The 14,531-nt window shown below is 42.2% G+C and overlaps 1 protein-coding gene across 6 annotated transcripts in view; it reads left to right on the top strand.

The window, feature by feature from the left end:
* The window catches only part of SCAPER (S-phase cyclin A associated protein in the ER), a 399,576-nt gene that overhangs the window by 156,333 nt on the left and 228,712 nt on the right, over positions 1 to 14,531 (top strand). The gene's annotated exons all lie outside the window — the stretch shown is intronic.

Genomic DNA, 14,531 nt, shown 5'->3' on the forward strand with positions numbered 1-14,531 from the left:
TTTCAGAGATTTTTTAAAGCTGTATGGTGTATTTAAAAGTTAGCTTGATGTACGAGGGTTCTTTTTAATAAGAAAAAGTGCAAAACCTTTTTGAAGACCCCTTGTAAATAATGTTAATTTGTGTTATTTAAGTATAATTTGTAATCATATATGTACACGTGGCTGCCAAACTTGCTTGTTACATAATAGGGCACAGCTTTCTGTTCTACGTCACTTCACACTGGCTGTGTTGCATTGCTCCTTTTCTGTATTGTCCATTGGAGGACAAAGGATCCAGTTAGTACCATGGGATATACACTTACAAAATGAAAGTCATGCAGATCCATGCTCCCTGACCAGTTCAGATGCTGAAGTATGTGTGGATGTTCTCTCTCTGGCTGCCTGTGCATGCTTCATGCTGCCCTCGCTACTCTTCTTATCTGCACCCAGTCGGGAAAACACTGAAAGCTATTTTCTACCACCTACACGACCCTTAGTCCAGTGCTAGCTTGAGTGCCCCTGCTCTGAGGTTTGGAGATTGTAACATGTGGGGAGCTTTGGGAATCTAGGAGAACTTAAAGTGGAACTTTACCCATAACTACTTGATAAAAAATAATGTTCATTAGTAAGGAACACAGATTCCACATTAAAGTGGAACTTTAGTCAGAAAATTAAGTCTTGCAAGATCACTTCAGAATGGCCTGCTTTTCAGGTACAGCTATGTAAAACATAAAAAAAAAGCATCTTTATGGTTTAAAATCCAGTAATACACTGTCTCACCTTGCTCTGCACATGCTCAGTTGCTCTCCATTTGTAGGCACTGCCGAGTTTGTAGTGGCTCATCTGCTGACAGCCTAAAACTCTGGTAACAACGTTCGCGACATTGAAATCAGGCTACTTCACTTGATCACACCAATGTTCACTTGAAGTAGCCTGATTTTAAAGTAGCAATTCAGTGCTACTTCAGTTGCCACTTGGAAGAGATCTGTGTGACTTCGTGCACAGATGTTTATGGAAGTTGCACCTGAACTTGCAAAAAGTACTACAGGAACTACTTTCAAAATTGGAGTTGGAGTCGCACCGATTTGACTGCTTCCAATAGGGTGCGACTTGTCATACAATTTGAAACGAATGGCATGGCAAGTCGCACCGGTATCCGGCGGCTTAAAGCAGAATGCAACTCTTCTATCCTTTAATTAAACCCTTCTATCCTTATAGCCAAGGAAGCTGCTTCTGTTTGATCCGCGACTGCCATGGTGCTGCACATGTGATCAGTTATGACAGCATATGATGGTTTGAGAGTTTGGAGGACACAAGCAAATGTCATGGCTTTAACATACTCACCGGAACTGAAACCTGGCTACAAGATTTTAACTCGGCTTCTCCTGTAGCTCTCTCCCATGGTGGCCTCCACTGGACTCACTCCCCCAGAGCCAATGGACAGAAAGGAGGTGGAGTTGAATTCCTTCTATCCCTTCCTATCCTTCCCTCACTATCCCTTTCTTCTTTCGAGATGCACTGTATTAGTCTGTTTTCTTCCATTTTTCCTGAGGATTGCAGCAATTTATTGGCCTCCTGGACTGGTATCATGCTTTTTTTGATGACTTTGCTGCCTGGCTACCCCATTTTCTCTCCTCTGAAATACCCACTACCATTCTTGGTGACTTCAACATCCCTGTTAATGTTAACAGCCCAGCTACAGCTCAACTTCTCTTCTTTTGTCCTAACCTAATGGACACATACTTCCACTCACTCCAATGGTAATACCCTTGTATTCTCCCATCTCTGCACTCCTGGCAACATCACCAACACTCCCTTTCCACTCTATGATCACAACCTCATCAGTTTCACTGTATTCTTGCCTCCAAACACCCATGTCTCCAAGCAGCAAATGATTACATGTAGGAACCTTTGCCACTTTAACCTTTCTCTTGTCTATTCTGCTACTGACATAATCTCTCCCCGTCCTGTCCTGATTTGGCCACCTCTGTCTACAACAGTTCACTCTCATCATCACTGGACACGCTCCTCTAACTACATGCAGACTCAGGCCCTGACCATTACAACCCTGGCAAACTGACAACACTAGAAATCAAAAAAAAAAAAGCCAGGTATATCTAATCAGCCATGCCAAACCAGCTCAAATTTGCGGGTGGCATCCCGGTGATGGTAAGTGAGATGTTCCCTTAATAATAAAGAATTAACATATTCTATCCATTGTTTACATGTCGGAGAGGTAGGTGACATCCAATACCTACTCCGGACATGCTTATCCTATTTCCATTCCTACTCCATGGGTACGCCACAGGGTAATACCCTCACTGATAGCAGTGGCGGAAACCAGGCACAAGGGTACCATGGCGAAATTTCAGGTAAACACTTGCTCTGCTGAAGATTTGTGAAACACTCAAACCACTTCAAAATGCTTCCCTTGCGCTGGAGCATGACCCAATTTTAACACAGTGCATCTGATTCTAGTTCTATCTCAGGCATACAACAAGTGGGCAATCTGTCCAAGACCTCTTTCATAAAGGTTTCAGCTTGTATAAGAGTACTGTGAACAGCAAGTTTTCATGAAACGTTTGCAAAGCTTTCTGCAAGCTTTCAGCATCTTTCTCCAAACTTTTTAAACCCCCATTTATCTCCTGTTTTGAAATGGCATACAGAAATCTTAGAAGGAGAGCTGATTGTCACTTCAAACAAACTGCTAGCAGGCTTTCAACAGGGTTCAAGTATTCCCCAAGTCTGCTAGGAGCTTGTTTATTGTGGCAATCAGCACTCTCCTTTGGATCTGTGTTCAGCATTTACAAACTGGAGCTGATTGGTACTTTAAAGCTTAAACAAAGCAAAAGCTCTGCAAATGCTTTGTAAAAGCTTGCTGTTCACACTGCTCCTATACAAGCTGAAGCCTGTGTGAAACAGGCCCAAGGCATCTTTCTTTGCAACTGCAGTGTCAGACTTCTTTGGACAGTTAATGGCCTTATTGCAGCCATCCCTGTCCAGAACTCAAAAGTTCCAGCTCTTTCTCCATCCCCATCTATTCTGAGTTGGAAATGAATCTACTTGCTCTATAGGCAGCAGAAACTGAGGAAATTGAGGAGGACTTAGAGCCAGGATCCTATACACCTGATACCCTGCATACAAAATGCTTGCCAATATAGACATGCTCACTTCTGCTGTGGGCAAAAGCCTTGGCACTCAAGTCTCCTCTATGTTGCTATTCATCCTTGTTTTCTAAGAGACCTGCAAAGACTAAAAAGTCATTCCCTATTCATGAACAAATAGAACAGGCAATTAATGACCATTATAGTATTCCTTTAAATATGTTTACACCTCTCAAAATCATTACTGAGCTATGTCAAGTTGGAAAAGAATTCACAAAAAAGCAGACTGTTCCTGTATTAGTCCCTACCGTCTCAGTTTTAAATAAACATCTTACTGTGCCTACAGAAAAGGTTCCCTTACTTAAGGGTTCTGCAGTCAGAAAATGTAAAATGCTCTTAAAGGCTCTTTTTGATCTTGCAAACCCAGCTATTCAGCCTTCTATTGCTGCAATCTCTGTTTGTCAAACTGCAGCTAGTTGGACTGGGGAAATGAACAAACCAGATCCTTTATTTCAGGACCAAGTTCTGGCAGGGCACTTACAGATTTTGCCTTCTGCTCTACTTTTTTTGTGTTGATGCCCTAGAACAAGTCATGAAAGACACACATTTCTGAATGATTTTTATTTTTGTCCATATGCACAGAATCTCATGACTGAAAGCCTAGACAGCAGAAGCTGCCTGTAAAAGACATGCTCTTTGAAGGAGGGTGTCTTTTTGGCGATGCACTTGACAAGTATATTAAAGAGATCATAGGAGGGAAGGCATTTTTTGTACAATGAAAGGCTCCAAGCCCCACTTCTTAGGGGTTTCTACCACCTCTAAATGAAAAGCACCCCACACCTCTTCCCAGGTTCCAATCAGTGGTTTCAAATGGGTACTTAAGAGTTTTAAACTCCACCCCCTCAGCATTATCTTCTCTCAAACTTGACAGAGTCTAACAAAGGATATTCAGATTTGCAGACTGCCCTGAGCGACATTTTTTTCTACAATTAAAGGCTCCAAGTCCCACTACTCAGGGGCTTTTACCCCATTGATCTTCCTGGGTTTCAATCCATGGTTTCAAATGGGTACTTAATAGAATTTCAAACTCTACCCCCTCCTCATTCTCTCAAACCAGACAAAGTTTGCCAAAGGGCAGTCAGATTTGCAGACTGCACTAAATCATCTGTCATCCCAGGAAGTGTCTGGTCACTTTAGAGAACATTTTATTTATTCTATTCAAACCTGTTCCGTTTGCCTGTTTTGTACCAAAATCCAGTGGGGGTATTTGTCCTATTCTTAAAATTCCTGAAATACAAGTACCTACATGTTCCAAAGTTTTACATGAAATCAGCAAGGTCAGCGATTGCCTTTTTGATACAAGTGAAATATCTTGCATTAGTAGACATTCAAGATGGATACCTGCACATTCCCATTTACCCCTCTCAGCGGGAGACAAACCTTTTCAATTGGTTGCACTGCCATTCTGCCTTACCTTGGCCCCTAGAGTATATACAAAGGTGCTTGCATCTCTAATCGCATTCCTACCTTGACAACCTCTTCTGAAAGATTCAACTCCTATAAAAATGTCTGAAAATGCTGAAATTACTATCCATATTCTTTAAGCCTCTGACTGGGTGATCAGCCTTCAAAAGTCTGCTCCCCAACCCTTTGTGCAACTATAATATTTAGGCCTTTTTTTAGATACAGCCCTGGCAAGATTTTCCTTCTGGAATATGAACTTACCTCTCCAGGATCCAACGTTCAGACCTCATAGGGTTGGGAGGAGTGTTCCGATCTCTCATAGTTCAAGGAACCTGGTCCCCAAGGGAAGCAGAGCTTTCTGTCAAAATCCTAGATCTCTGAGTAATAAAACTAGCTCTGTGTCACTGGACCCTCCTTTTTCAGAGAATCAGACAGACCCCACTTTTTCAGGGACACCCAAACAGTGCAAGAAGACAATGCAGCAGCAGTGGCCTATATAAACTATCAGAGGAGTCAAGCAGCTGTAAAGGAAGTAAGCCTCCTGGGTGGAGAACCACTGCCCAGCAATCTCTGCTGTTCACATTCCTGGATTGGAAAATTAGCAGGTAGATTTCCTCAGTCTTTGAAGGGCTGGAGCAGGGGGAGTGGTCCCTTCATCTCAGCATCTACAATCCCATGTCAGAAATGGGGGACTCCAGATGTGGACATCCTGGCCTGCAGGTTAAACAAGGTGCCCCGATTTGTGTCAAGGACCAAGGATCCTCTAGTACTGCCATTGGATGCCTTAGTAATTTAACATAACAAACAAAATTTGTGTCCTTTTTTTTCCCACAAATTGAGCTTTCTTTTGGTGGTATTTGATCACCTCTGCGGTTTTTATTTAATCTACTTTTTGCTATGGAAAGAAAATACAATAAACTAAATTTTAGTCATACATTTAGCCCAAAAAGCATTTACCCACCCCGGTAAAAAAAAAAAATTCAATAAGCTTATATTTATTGGTTTGCGCAAAAGTTATATCTACAAACTAGGGTACATTTTCTGGAATTTACGCAGCTTTTAGTTTATGACTGGCTATCTCATTTCTTGAGGTGCTAAAATGGCAGGGCAGTGCAAACCCCGCCCCCAAAATGACCCCATTTTGGAAAGTAGACACCCCAAAGAAATTGCTGAGAGGCATGTTGAGCCCAGTGAATATTTTTTTTTTCCAAGTGGTTGAAAAATGACAAAAAAAATACATTTACAAAGTTTATGGGCATATGTGAAATGACACCCCAAAATCCATTTGGCTGCTTCTCCCGAGTACGGGGATACCACGTGTAGGACTTTTTGGCAGTCTAGCCACGTACATGACCTTGAAAAACCAAAACTGCCTTCAGGATTTCTAAGGGTGTAAATTTTTCACTCTTCACTACATGTAACAGTTTCGGAGGCCATTAAATGCCAAGAGAGCACAACCCCCCCCCCCCCCCCCAAAAAAATTACCCCATTTTGGAAAGTAGACACCCCAAGCTATTTGCTGAGTGATAGGTAGTGAGGAGTAAAATCGCAATTTTATGCCTTTAGAAAGCCTGAAGGCGGTGCTTGGGTTTGGGGTCCTGTATGCAGCTAGGCTCACAAAAAGTCTCACACATGTGGTATCTCCATAATCAAGAGAAGCAGCAGAATGTATTTTGGGGTGTAATTGAACATATAACCATGCCATGTTTGAACAATATATCATTTAGTGACAACTTTGTGTAAAAAAAAAAAATTCCATGGACACAACATGCCTCTCAGCAAATCGCTTTGGGTGTCTACTTTCCAAAAAGGGGTCATTTGGTGGTGGTGTTGGGGGGGGGGGGGGTTTGAACTGTCCTGGCATTTTATACACAATATTAGAAGCTTATGCCACACATCACCCACTCTCTAACCACTTGAAGACAGAGCCCTATGACACTTTTTGTTTACATGGAAAAAAAAAATTCTTGCTAGAAAATTACTCTGAACCCCCAAACATTGTATATTTTTTTTTTAAAGAACATGCCCTACAGATTAAAATGGTGAGTGTTGCAATTTTTTTTCACACAGTATTTGCACAGCGATTTTTCAAAAGCAATTTTTTTGAAAAAAAAAAAAAACACTTTTTTAAATTGAATGCACTAAAACACACTATATTGCCCAAATGTTTGCTAAAATATAAAAGATCTTATGCCGAGTACGTAGATACCAAACACGACATGCTTTAAAATTACGTACAACCATGCAGCAGCAACAAACTACATATATTTTTAAAAGCCTTTACAGATTACCGCTTTAGATTTACAGAGTAGGTCTACTGCTAAAATTCCTCCCCCAGATCTGACTTTCGCAGTGATATCTCACATGCATGGTGCAATTGCTGTTTACATGTGACATGTGACCAATGCTTGCGTTCGCTTTTGCGCGTGAGCACGGGGGGACAGGGGTTCTTTTTTTTTGTTCATTTTTTACCTAATTATTTATTTTGCTTTTTTATTTTACTTTTACACTGTTCCTTTCACATTTTTGTTTTTTTATCATTTTTACTGTTGTTACAGAGAATGTAAATATCCCCTATGATAGCGTTAGTTAGTGAGAGGTACAGTGCCTTGCGAAAGTATTCGGCCCCCTTGAACTTTTCAACCTTTTGCCACATTTCAGGCTTCAAACATAAAGATATAACATTTTAATTTTTTGTGAAGAATCACCAACAAGTGGGACACAATTGTGAAGTGGAATGAAATCTATTGGATATTTTAAACTTTTTTAGCAAATAAAAAACTGAAAAGTGGTGCGTGCAAAATTATTCGGCCCCTTTACTTTCAGTGCAGCAAACTCACTCCAGAAGTTCAGCGAGGATCTCTAAATGATCCAATGTTGTCCTAAATGACTGATGGTGATAAATAGAATCCACCTGTGTGTAATCAAGTCTCTGTATAAATGCACCTGCTCTGTGATAGTCTCAGGGTTCTGTTGAAAGTGCAGAGAGCATCATGAAGACCAAGAAATACACCAGGCAGGTCGGTAATACCGTTGTGGAGAAGTTTAAAGGCGGATTTGGATACAAAAAAGATTTCCCAAGCTTTAAACATCCCAAGGAGCACTGTGCAAGCGATCATTTTGAAATGGAAGGAGTATCAGACCACTGCAAATCTACCAAGACCTGGCCGTCCCTCTAAACTTTCAGCTCAGACAAGGAGAAGACTGATCAGAGATGCAGCCAAGAGGCCCATGATCACTCTGGATGAACTGCAGAAAACTACAGCTGAGGTGGGAGAGTCTGTCCATAGGACAACAATCAGTCGTACACTGCACAAATCTGGCCTTTATGGAAGAGTGGCAAGAAGAAAGCCATTTCTCAAAGATATCCATAAAAAGTCTCGTCTAAAGTTTGCCACAAGCCACCTGGGAGACACACCAAACATGTGGAAGAAGGTGCTCTGGTCAGATGAAACCAAAATCGAACTTTGTGCCCACAATGCAAAACGATATGTTTGGCGTAAAAGCAACACAGCTCATCACCCTCAACACACCATCCCCACTGTCAAACATGGTGGTGGCAGCATCATGGTTTGGGCCTGCTTTTCTTCAGCAGGGACAGGGAAGATGGTTAAAATTGAGGGGAAGATGGATGCAGCCAAATACAGGACCATTCTGGATGAAAACCTGTTGGAGTCTGCAAAAGACCTGAAACTGGGACATAGATTTATCTTCCAACAAGACAATGATCCCAAACATACAGCAAAATCTACAAAGGAATGGTTCACAAATAAACGTATCCAGGTGTTAGAATGGCCAAGTCAAAGTCCAGACCTGAATCCAATCGAGAATCTGTGGAAAGAGCTGAAAACTGCTGTTCACAAACGCTCTCCATCCAACCTCACTGAGCTCGAGCTGTTTTGCAAGGAAGAATGGGCAAGAATTTCAGTCTCTCGATGTGCAAAACTGATAGAGACATACCCCAAGCGACTTGCAGCTGTAATCGCAGCAAAAGGTGGCTCTAAAAAGTATTAACGCAAGGGGGCCGAATAATTTTGCACACCCCACTTTTCATTTTTTTATTAGTTAAAAAAGTTTCAAAAATCCAATAGATTTCGTTCCACTTCACAATTGTGTCCCACTTGTTGGTGATTCTTCACAAAAAATAAAAATGTTATATTTTTATGTTTGAAGCCTGAAAAGTGGCAAAAGGTTGAAAAGTTCAAGGGGGCCGAATACTTTCGCAAGGCACTGTACTCTTTTTAAAAAAAAATTGGGGTTTATTAGAATCTAGTTTTCTCCTCTGCCCTCAAAGCATCTGACTACACCAAGATCAGTGTGATAAGATGCTTTCCCAATTTACCAATGGCGCTGTTAATATCCGGCGAAATACGAGTCATGAAATGCTCGTAGCTTACGGTTTCTTAGGCCATAGAGATGATTGGAGTCGTTCTGATCTTTGATCAGCTCTATGGTCAGCTGGCGAAGCCACCGGCTGCATTATCAGGTTCCCAGGTGGGACAGGAGAGCCCAAGTAAACCAATGAAGATGACGGGGGGAGTTCCCTCCTGCTGCTATTAAAAGCAGTTTCGCGACTAATTAGCTGCTAGGATTGATTTTACATGAAAGCCGACCGCTGGCTGAAAAGAATGACACCAAGATGATACCTAAACCTGCAGGCATCCTTCTGGTATAACCACTCAAAGTCCAGCAACATACCAGTACATTGCTGGTCCTGGTTGGGCATATATATATTGTAATGTTATTTTTATTCATGCAGCCTGTGGGCTGAACAAAAAAAAGATATTGATCGGTGGGTATGCCCACCATTAGAATACCACCCTGCATCCACCCATTTCTAATGATGGGCATACATGGACCTTTTATTTTTGATTTTTTTAACTGTGGTGGTGAAATCACCTCCTACAGCACTGGAGTCACTGATTTACGTATCGTGAGAGCAAACGCTGTTGCGGTCAAGATAAATAAATTAGTGCTGCAGCTGAATGGTGTACCTGAAAAGCAAACAACGGTAACAATAAAACATTAACTCAATAAAACCACAACAATCTGTGCTAAAAAAAAAAAAAAGAGTAAAAAATATATGCCGAAGCATGGGGGCAATCCGCCCCTAATGTTAGGGGCAAATCGCCCTCCACCCCTGCCCCCATGCTTCGACATATATGCTCTTATTTTTTTTTATTTTTTTTTTAACTGTGATGGGGAAATGATAAATAAATTAGTGCTGCAGCTGAATGGCGTACCTGAAAATAAAATAATGGTTAACAATACAACACAGTAAAGAATTATATACCTGAAAAGCAAACATGATAAAACATAGAAAAAAGAGCAAAACAATAGAAAATCAACAATAGAGAGACAGCAATAAAACTACAACTTTTTGTCATTCGGTTTTTATATATATATATATATATATATATATATATATATATAACTTTTTTTTTACACTTTTATTTGTAACTTTAACTGTAACGGTTCCAAGTTTGGGTCTCTCAAAATGCAATGGCATCTTTCAAGACCCTGTGAAAGTGTGTCCTAGTCTGTGCAGTGCTATACCCTACGCTAATACTCCACTAGTGTGTGGTAGCATTCAAAACATTCACCAATGCAAAGAACAGGATGGTCAGGACAGGGGGGACAATAATAGCGGGTGTCACACCTATATCTGTGCTTGCTACAGATACAACATGCCTCCCATGCAGCCGGCTTACTGCATTTGCGTTGGGAAGTTGGGGCACAGCACCATCTGGAATCAGAAGGGCTGTGACAATCTCTTCCTGGAATTTAACCACTTCAATACAAGGCACTTTTACACCTTCCTGCCCTGACCAATTTTCAGCTTTCAGCGATATAGTGATTTGAATGACAATTGCGTGGTCATGCTACACTGTACCCAAACTAAATTGTTATCATTTTGTTAGAGCTTTCTTTTGGTGGTATTTGATCACATCTGGGATTTTTATTTTCTGCTAAACAGGGTGGCATGGATGGGCACTGATAGGTGGCACTGATGTACAGTAATGGATTGTACTGATGTATGCCATTCGGTGCTAAACAATAATACCTGCCAATCAGTGATGCCCATTGTGGACACTGATTGGCATCCCTGGTGGCAATGGGTGGCATACCTGGTGGTGTCTCGTGGTGGGCATAACTGGTGTCCCTGGTGGTCCAGTGTGGGCATCCTCAGCACAGACCCCCCTGTCAGAAGAGCAGCCGATCGGCTCTCCTCTACTCGTGTCTGACAGACGTGAGTGAGGAATAGCCGATCAACGGCTCTTCCTATTTACATTGTGATCAGCCGTGATTGGAAACAGCTGATCACGTGGTAAAGAGTATCGGAGTTGCGGTGTGACAGACTGACACACCGCAACAACGATCGCCGCGATGTGCACCCCGGGGGCACGCAGCGGCTTCATAACCTGGCGACATCATATGAGGTCCGGTCAGGATATCGCTACCACTTTGCCAACGTCATATTGCTATATAGCGGGCGGAAAGTGGTTAAGGAAGGATCCAGTTCGTCCTGATGCTTTGTATAGCACATAAGCACTCAGCAGAGCCAATTGGAATAAGTATACAGACACTTTTTTTTTTACCAGCGTCTGGCCTTATGGGCACTTAAGTACGGCGCCATAAACTGGTCGTTGAGGTCCACGCCTCCAATATTAAGGTTGTATTCTTGAACACAGAGGGGTTTCTCCACAACACCAGTCGCTGTTTGAATTTGGACCGTCTTGTCTATGTGAAGGGAGGACAGAACGAAAACATTCCGTGAATCCTTCCACTTCACTGCAAGCAAATTATTACTTCTCAAGCAGGCTCTCTCCTCCAGCCTAAGACAGGAATCTACAAGCCACTGGGGTAAGCCTCGGTAAATAAAACGCACAGTGCCACATGCGGCAATTCCATGATCAAATAAGTGACTAAAAATCAGCTTGTGTAATAATTGTCCACATACAAGTGTTACCCCTTTCCGAATAAGGGTGACACCAAGCCTCACACAATATTACCAGTGCTTCCTATGTAGTTTGGGCAGTTCTCCGGCTCCATGTGACTATCTTTTTTCTCGTAAACCATAAAACTACAGTATATGTATAGTCTGTTACCCTGTCACAGAGCTTATACTGTACATCTTGATCCCATATCTGGCACGCTTGCTGGGAAGAATCTGTTTGAATGACAAGCGGCCAGAAAACTTAATCAGGGACTCATCAATGCAGACAACTTGATCGGGAGTAAACAAGGCTGCAAACTGTTGGTTGAAGTGGTTTACAAGGGGCAAAATTTTGTGTTGCCGATTGTATTCAGGGCTCCCCCCAGGACGACAGAGTTCATTGTCATTGAAGTGCATAAATCGCAAGATCTGCTCGTATCTAGCCCTGGTCATGGAGGCAGAGAACACGGGCATGTGGTGAATTGGGTCAGTGGACCAAAAGGACCGCAACACACTTTTTTTTAGTTATGCCCATGAGGAGGGATAGGCCCAGAAAGGTCTTAAATTCAGAGACCGTGATAGGTCTCCGATCTCTGGCAAGGGTCAACTGGGGATTAGCGGCGATGAATTGACCAGCATACAAATTGCTTTGGTCCACAATAGATCTATAGAGATCTTCCGTGAAAAACAACGAATAAAAATCAAGTGACGTAAAATCAACTGTTTCCACCTGAATTCCGTGTTGGCCAGTGAATGGGGGAAGTACGGGTATTGCAGAAGTTCGGATTGGCAAATGTAGCAGGAAGGGCACTATGGGCTCGACAGGCCTGTCTTTGCCTTCTTGGTGGCTGCAGGACACTAGTTGTGCTAGCCACCTCACCAGCTTGAACTGCACTGATGGGACTCGCCACGTCACCACGTAACACTGCAGTGCTGGTTTGACTATGACCAGGGTGTACTAGGCCCCTGGGGCTTGCCAGTTCACCAGAAGGATGAGCGGCACTAGTAATGGTTCTCTGCTCGTTATCAGAGCCCTACATTTCTTGCACCTCAACAGCAGCAGAAGAACGGGGTCGGGTATGCCTGATCTTGGCAGGGACGACTACTCCGTCACCAGAGCTATCTGTCAGGGTGCCGCTGCTGTCTACAGGATCGTATTCTGAGCCTTGTTGTTTTAACTTTTGATAGTAAAGCTTTTTTTATCTGCAATACCTTATACAGTCCACTTCCTGTTCCTGTCCGGTCATTAGCCTAGGCTTATGACATGCACAGCTTTCTCTCTCACTCTTGTGAGAGTTTGCCAGGTAGGGAGGGGAGATGAGTCATAAGAGGGCCAATGAAAGCTGCAGAGCTGGAGGTGTGCCTCTGTGTGTCTGTGTAAATCCAGGAAGTGAACAGGCAGCAGCTTCAGCTGTCCACAGTTAAAATGGCTGCAGCCAGACTTAGTGGAGGGAGATTTCTACAGCATATTTGACAAGTGCAAAATCACAGCATATATAAAATAATATGCATAGTGGTTGGAGGGAAGCTTCAGGATGTTTTCAGATGTTTTTACTACAAATTATGTGAGCATACTGCAGTTCCTCTTTAACCTTTTTTATAGCAACTTTTAAAAATCATCTCCCTATAGCTGAAGGAGGTCCGTTCGCCCAGAGCTGTTGGCATTGCCTCTGTGTCTGAAGACCTACTTATGTGAGTAGGCCATTCGGACTTGGCACTGCAAGCTCTTTAATTATCTGCTGGGTGCCTAATTGGTTTCCTGCGGGCTTGCCTTTGAAGAGGTAATGCTGTTGGACTGATTTCTGACATTATTACACTGGGTGGAGTGTTGCATGTGTGCACTCTGTACTCTATTTTCTGTCAGACGAGAAAGCATCTCTCCTGCTACAAGAGCTATGTGTAACAATGATGCAACCTGCAGTGATGCTTGGTCACCTCTGGCCAATCAACCTATCGGTCTTGAGCACTGTCTGCTAACTACCACTGGCCCAGGTTCTATGTGTACTAGAGGCCTAGTCTTCTACCTTGAACCATAACTGGAAGTCATGATGCCCATTGGTGTTCAAGTGTATCCCCTTCTTGGAGTACTCCTTGTTCCATCAAGTTATTTCTGGGCCACTCTTTCAGTGGGGGTTTTTACTACAGTCATTCAAGACCTTATGATGCAGATTTCCCAGTTAATATTTGACCCTAGTGCAGAGGCCATAAACAAAATATTGTGCCTTCCACTGCAGACTCAGTGCTTGTTCTGTCTGTGGCCTTAACTGCTTCCGAGCCTTCCGCTTTGGAAACACTGTTGGATAATGAATCACTCCAGTTGCTGACTGATGAGCTTTCTCCTGAGAAGTTGCAGTCTTCTGCTATTACTCCTAAATTGAAAGAGACTTTTTTGGCCCTTGTTGATGCAGTGTGCCACACCCTTAAAGCAGAATTAAATTCTCTCAATCAACATGAACTATTTTTAATGCTTATGCTGCTAAGATTGGTAAATTAATAGGAAGCTTTATTATATTAACTTGTTTTCATATATTTTTGCCTAGGCCAAAATGATGTCATACATCCCATAAGTTTTCAAAAGAAACTCCTGCTCCATTTTGGTTGACAAGCTTGGCACGATGTTTAAAGGCGCGTTTTGCCACACTTTCCTTGCATTTCTGTCATGTAACAATTGCAGCAAGAGCATACCACGTTTGGGGTGCCATAAAGAATTATGACATCCAAATGTTGTGTGTTTTACAGCAATTTCAAATCACCAAGTGAGAATGGGGCCTGTTGTCCAAATTATAACAGTCATCAACATGTACAGTGGATATAAAAATTATACACACCCATATTAAAATGTCAGGTTTCTGTGATGTAAAAAAATGAGACAAAAATAAATCATTTCAGAACTTTTTCCACCTTTAATTGTGTCCTATAAACTGTACAACTCAATTGAAAAACAAACTGAAATCTTTTGGGGGGGGGGAGTAAAAATAAAAAAACTGAAATAATATGGTTGCATAAGTGTGCCCTTAAACTAATATTTTGTTGAAGCACCTTTTGAT

The sequence above is a fragment of the Lithobates pipiens genome, unplaced genomic scaffold, assembly GCF_037356315.1.
Source record: "Lithobates pipiens isolate NorthernLeopardFrog02 unplaced genomic scaffold, aLitPip1_a1.2 Scaffold_8, whole genome shotgun sequence".
In the NCBI taxonomy this organism is placed as follows: domain Eukaryota; kingdom Metazoa; phylum Chordata; class Amphibia; order Anura; family Ranidae; genus Lithobates; species Lithobates pipiens.